The following is a 7,277-nucleotide window of genomic DNA, read 5'->3' as shown; positions in this document are numbered from 1 at the left end:
GTGAATTTCAGGTGTCAGAGTTTCATGCTGTACATCTGCCCGCAACTCTCACAATGACCAACAGTCCATTCTGTCCTCTTAAGTCTTTACTCTGTAAGAGGACTGCTGTTGATTTTGACCATTTATTTAGTTTTGATGTTTTATGAGCTTTCATAAACACAGCAGGTGTAGTAAGGCCATTAAAAAATGAATATAATCAACTTTGTGTTTAGAAGCGGAGGGACTACAACAGCCATGTTGTTGGCAGAAGCTGGCTGTGTGTTTATGGCTTTCATTTTGTGCATCTCAGGTATGAATAATTGTTTATCTCTTCTTATATAATGACTGTAAACATGATATATACAATATGAGATTATTAACTGTAATCTGTAAAAAAAAAAAATGTTTTACTTGATTATAGGAGTTAAAGTGCAAGAACTTGAAGAAAATTGCAGATTATACGAATAATGTCCTTCATTTACAATATTTCATACTATCAATTTTTAGTGATTAGTACTAGAAGAACGTTATAATTATGAATCAATGCTTCTGTTAAAGGGGTTCAGGGACAAGCCAAAAGTATCTGTGCCTTAAAGGGTTCATCAGTGGATCTGCCCTGCTCAGCTCAACATCCCAATTCAAGCATGAAATGGTTCACTGTACACTGGGATGGCTCCAAGTTTGTTCTCAATGAGCTGTTTTAAGATGGAAATCGTGTTACGTACAGCATGTCTGAAGAGAGTCATCCAACTCTAACAACAAATGATCTAAGAGAGAGTGATGCAAAGTCTTACCGCTGCAGCCAAACTACAGAGACACCAACACTCTGCTGGCTCAATAGAACTAAGCTCCGTGTTGCAAGTGTTTGACAAGAAATTTTGATCAAAACCTGAAAAACCAGCACTTTGACATCAAAATTATTTCATTTACAGATTCTGGATTCTCTACTACTGAACAACAGTCAACTCCTCAAATTAAAGTCTTCACGGAGACAGCTGTTGATAGTGTATTGACCAGTTGGGTTACAATTTTAATTCTTTGAATGAGGTAGAAGATCAGAGACTACAACAGCCATGTTGTTGGCAGAAGCTGGATGTGTGTTCATGGGTTTCATCCTGTACATCTCAGGTATGAATTTATCACAGTTAATAGCAATTAACTGTCAATGGAAATGTCACACATTAAGTGTGTTTTACTGAGTAAATTCTAACTGTTGGCTGAAATAGTCAAAGAAAAAATGGATAATGACTTGCAAATTGATTTATACAAAAGATAAAAAACAAAAAAAGGATGTAATGCCTTCGTCAGGTCCAAATGTTTCCTAATGAAAGCTTATTTTAAAGGGGTTCAGATGAAGCAAACAGCATCTGTGCCTTAAAAGGTTCATCAGTGGATCTGCCCTGCTCACCTGAACATCCCACTTCAATCATAAAATGATTCCCTGGTCACGGATGGAAATCATGTAACATACAACATGTCTGAAGAAAGTGACTACACCCTAACAATCAAAGATCTGAGAAAGGATTAGGAGGTGAGCAACACTGTGCTCTGTTGCAAGAAATAACATTTCATTTCTAATCTGAAATCACTTATTCATGTATATATATTCATTCATTTCACTATCTAGAAAAACAAGGACTTCAGAATCAAGATTTTGCACAACATTTAATTTTTAAAGTCAAATTACATTAAAATTCATTTTCGCAGAGAACTCTGTACATATGTCATTGGTATTTGTTTAGACTTATGTACTTGTGTACTGTAAATACTGAAAAGAAGAAATTTAGGGGGTTTGTTTTCTGCCTTAATAGCTCCCCCCACATTAGTGTTCTCCAGCTGACAATGATGGTTTGGTAATTTTATTGGTGCAACATCTGTGTGAGCAAGCACTAAAAATGGTTCATACATTGTTAGTCCTTGCTAGTCATTGTTAGCTGTAACTTGGTCCCGTCTGTGATTTGAACACTGCTTACAGTACGTTACTCGGTGTCCTGATTAAATTCATGGGGGGCTGCTGACATTAAAGGACCTATTGCTGTTAGTTTCAACTTATACTTTTGACAGTCTGGTCATTTTCCATCACCATACTGTATATGGACCTGTGAAAGAGAGACATCTAACGCTAACTAGACCTCCTCCTTTTGATAATGTGGGACAAACACAGCACTGAGTGTGCAGAATGACTTAGCAGGAGTTCAATAACATGAACAAAAATGACATCTTGTGGGAATAAGTGCTAACATTAACAAGCTAGTTTACATAGCTCTCACTTTCTGAGTGGAAGCTAGTTAGTCCAGCTTTCTAGTTTCCAGTTTCTGAGTGAAATACAAACTTCACAGCATGATGGGTCCTCCCAAATACTGAATATTGTAAATGGACAGATGTCTTTAATCAACAAGAGGACATAACCAACACTATGTGAACTTGTTGATAAGGGGAAAAACGTCCTTATAGGGATGTTTTTTCCCTTTATCAGCAACATCAGAGGCTATACAGAGTATGATGTGCTCTAGTCAGTTGAGCAGCAGCGAGCTGACAGCATGTCTACTTGCAATGACAGCATTCAAATGTCAGTCAATCACTACAAAGGGAAACACCCACCCACAGGCCTGAAGCTAAGACACTGTTTCCACAAATATGTCCAAAAATGGTTTGATCTTCTTTTGAAACACTGAGAATTATGCACAATATCTGCAGTTTCATGATTGTTTATATTTCCTTTCACAAAATATGGAGAGAATTCAAATTTCAGTTTGGCTTTAATGACAGGTCACTAAGATTTAAAACTCACATTGTGGGTCAATTTTACTTAATTAATTTAAAACACTTCAGGCCTTCATAGACGTTCAAGTAAGAAAGTAGGATTTTTTACCTGAGTGTGCAGGATTTGCAGTTCCTTCTCAAAGAACAGAATATTTTAAATTCTGCTGCATTGGAAAAACATCACCTTCGTATGTCCTGCTTCCCCTCAGATTGGATGATCCTTCAAGTTACACAAAACAACACAGAACTACATTGTACAGTATCATTAGTTTTATGGGTCCAAATTTTGCAGCGTAGATGTGCTGTACATCTAAAATGTCTTCTACTGCAGTCCACATTACACAGCTACATTAGTCTTCCAACACAAATCAGCCATTTGTAAATCATTGGATATGGATTAATCATTCATTTATTCATTCATTAATCATTTATCATTGATATCATGAAGATCACTCTGACCTAAAAACTATCTGTAAAAGAAAATAAACATATTTTAGACAAACTAATTATCCCTCTAAGGCTGTGAGGTCAGCAGTTACTCCTTATTATTAGAGGTTTAGTGCCCCACAATGTAAACTAATATTATTTGTCTTGTCTTCTCATCAGCTAAACCCTGGTCCTGTGAATGAAAACATCTCAGCCCAACCAACACAGCAGGATGATCTTCACTGTAGCAGAGTCTGCTTCTCTGAGACCCAGACACATCCTCTCTAGTCCAACGTCCAGCCACACAAACACTTTGAAACAGCAGATCGAGTGTATCTGAAGACTTTTTCACATTTGCTAGAAAAAAGACAACACTTGTAATATAGAGAACAATTATTGTGATACATATGTGTTTTGGCTTGTGTCCCTCATCAGTGGAACACACAGAGAACATTTAAATGAGATGAAGTATGATGTATATATTTGGACCACATTTTCACATGCTGTCTTGCTTTGTGCGGATTTTTAGATTTGTTGTGGATTGTTGACGGACATGTTGTATCATTGAGAACAGAATACTTATAGAAGTGTGCTATGGTGTGCTTCATGTTGTATTACTGTGCTTTTTTGTTTGATTTTCAGCTATAACTGTAAAAATGCTTTTGTAAAACTCATTTTGCTCTCGGAAACATGTTCTACTCTGCATATTCTGTAGTGTATGATGTGATCATAAAAACTATGTCTGCAGCTTCCTCTTCACAAGTGTTTTTTTTCCACCATGAAACAAACACAGACAGTCTCACACCTCTCTGACCAACGCTGACAACTTTGACACCTTTTATGATAACTTGATGCAGCTTTACACTGCTGCATGTTGCATGATGAGCCGATACATTAATTAAAAATGAGAAACAATGACACCTTAAAGTAAATATGAAGGTTCTCCATGTTAAAATATGACATCAAAAAACTAAACAACAGCTGCACTACATAGATTGTTTATCTGTGGTTTTACTAAGAATTATAATGAGGAAGGAGGTTTCATTTTGGTATCAGAGCTACATGCAGCATGTCTGCTAGCCGCCCTCACACTGACCAACAGTCCATTCTGGCTTCAGTCGTTTCTCTATAAACCTGCTCTTAATTTAGACTCTTCAGTAAGGTCAGCAGTTATGATGTAGCAGATACAAACACGGTTATACAATCAACTTATAGACGCAGTATTGGTGCCAACATTAATGTTATTATTTACACCTGTAATTTTTCTGCTTGAAAAAGTCAAAGTGTTTGCTGTGAAAAAGGTCCACTGATTAGAAGCGAGGGACTAAAACAACCATGTTGTTGGCAGAAGTTGGATGTGTGTTAACTGGTTTCAGCCCCAACATCTCAGGTATAAATGTTTATCCTCTCTGATGTAATGAACATTTACTGTTAACTGTAAGACATACACATAACATGTTTAATGGAGTTTAGGAGTTATAGTGTGAACAATTTGTAGAAAATTGCAGATTGATTTACAGAAAACAGAAAAGAAGAATAAAAAAACAAAAATGCTCTCAAGCTTTCTTCAGATGTCCTTCATGTACAACATATTATACTATTATTTGTCATATTCTGCATGCTCAGCAGTGTTTTAAGTTACCATAAACTTCTGCAGTTTCTAACACAGAAACCACAATCACCGTCCATAGACAGCTTCACATCTCTCTGTTCTCACTTCAGTAGTTTTTACAACTTTTCAATGAAAATATAATGCAGTTTAACACTAAAATATCTGGCATGAAGAACCAATACACTATAAAAACAGAAAATAACAATAATAATTGTGATGAGATACAGAGTAAGAAAAATAATGGCACCCCCAAGTTAAAGTCAGAGTTTTTCTTGTCAGAATATGACATCAAATAAATACTGAACTATGTGAGGAAGATTCTGTACTAGAGGAAGAAGCAGGAAGGAAGTGAATTTTAGGTGTCAGAGCTTCATGCTGTACATCTGCCCGCAACTCTCACAATGACCAACAGTCCATTCTGTCCTCTTAAGTCTTTACTCTGTAAGAGGACGGCTGTTGATTTTGACCATTTCTTTATATATTTGATGTTTTATGAGCTTTCATAAACACAGAAGGTGTGGTAAGGCCATTAAAAAATAAATATGATCAACTTTGTGTTTAGAAGCGGAGGGACTACAACAGCCATGTTGTTGGCAGAAGCTGGCTGTGTGTTTATGGCTTTCATTCTGTGCATCTCAGGTATGAATTATTGTTTATCTCTTCTTATATAATGACTGTAAACATGATATATACAATATGAGATTATTAACTGTAATCTGTAAAAGAAATAATGTTTTACTTGATTATAGGAGTTAAAGTGTGCACAACTTGAAGAAAATTGCAGATTATACATCAAATGTCCTTCATTTACAATATTTCATACTGTCAATATTTAGTGATTAGTACGAGAAGAATGTTATAATTATGAATCAATGCTTCTGTTAAAGGGGTTCAGGGACAAGCCAAAAGCATCTGTGCCTTAAAAGGTTCATCAGTGGATCTGCCCTGCTCAGCTCAACATCCCACTTCAAGCATGAAATGGTTCACTGTACACTACACTGGCTCCAAGCTTGTTTACAATGAGCTGCCTGCAGATGGAAATCGTGTAACGTACAACATGTCTGAAGAGAGTCATGCAACTCTAAGAATAAATAATCTAAGAGAGAGTGATACAAAGTCTTATTGCTGTAGAGAGAGTGCAAAAAACCAACAAGACTGCTTGGTAACTGTAATCGTCCTCCGTGTTACAGGTACGGTGGTTTTCACTAATGTATTACTTTAAGAATGAAATCAGAATATGAATTCTTACATTAGTCACCATCATCTCAGACCTGCAGGTGAAGGTGATTCCTGCCACAGAGGGACAGACAGTATCACTGATATGCAACACCAGTTGTCCTCCGTCTGGAAACCTTACAACCTACATCTGGTACAAGAACAGAGAGTTTCTCTATGAGGACTGGTCTCCCTGGTACCAACAGCTGGTCAGCAGTGAGGAAGCAGTCAGATACTCCTGTGCTATCAAAGACTACGAGCATCTCAGAGCTCCTGAAGTCTCAGTGGGTGAGTGACAACATTTGGCTCCTTTTCATGTTACAAAACCTCAAGTTAAACACTTTCAAGAATATTTTTACTATTTAAGCTTTGCCTTAAATTATAAAGCCTATGAAATACTGTAACTAAGTGTTTACCATTTAAATTAAGAAAGGCCATTTGCTTTTGTTCAGATTCTGTAACATTGACCTGCTTTACTGTGACCTACGCTGAAGGAAGAATGTGTTCTGAAAAGCAGACATCAGTGGATGAGTCCTGCTCCATCACATATCCCAGAGGTTAACTTTCTCCAAACATCCAAAAACATTTACACAAACACCACTCCCACCACCCACACCTAGAACACCTTTAAAACAATATTTTAAGAACAGACATCTAATTGACCATGAATCATTTATTTTCATATCAGCATTTTCATGTCATATCTTTGCCTTCTTTCTTTTCTATTTTTTACTGTTACTGACATGTTTACTACAGTTCTACACATTCTTCTTTTCTGCACTAACCACACTTCAATAACTTTTGTAATCAATATATTATTTTTATTTAATTCAACATGACACACATAAACTGTTGAAAAAAATGTTTTTAACATCTCCTAACAGAAGTAGGTCTACATGTTCAAAGGACTCCTGCAGATGTGTACCATGTTAGACTGACCTGTAACACCAGCTGTCCACTGACTGACAACCAAACTGCCTATAGATGGTACAAGGACAGACTCTTAATGTCTGAGAAGAAACAGCAGCTTTCAGTTCCCAGCTCCTCTCCTGATATCTTCTCCTGTGCTGTCAAAGACCACGAGGATCTGCAGTCTGCTGAAGTCTGTGAGTATAAACCAACTTACAGTCTGTTATTACTGTTATATTATAGGAAGGCACATTTGTCTTTAGTTTGCATGCTTATTGGGCAACATGAAATATATTTCAGAGGTGTTGATTCAACATGATTTTCATTTTCTTTGTAGTGTTATTAATCCATTATCTGACTTATGATTTAGTCA

The sequence above is a fragment of the Thunnus maccoyii genome, chromosome 2 (assembly GCF_910596095.1).
Source record: "Thunnus maccoyii chromosome 2, fThuMac1.1, whole genome shotgun sequence".
In the NCBI taxonomy this organism is placed as follows: Eukaryota; Metazoa; Chordata; class Actinopteri; order Scombriformes; family Scombridae; genus Thunnus; species Thunnus maccoyii.
The sequence above is the reverse complement of the archived record's forward strand: the minus strand, read 5'-3'. Positions refer to the sequence as shown.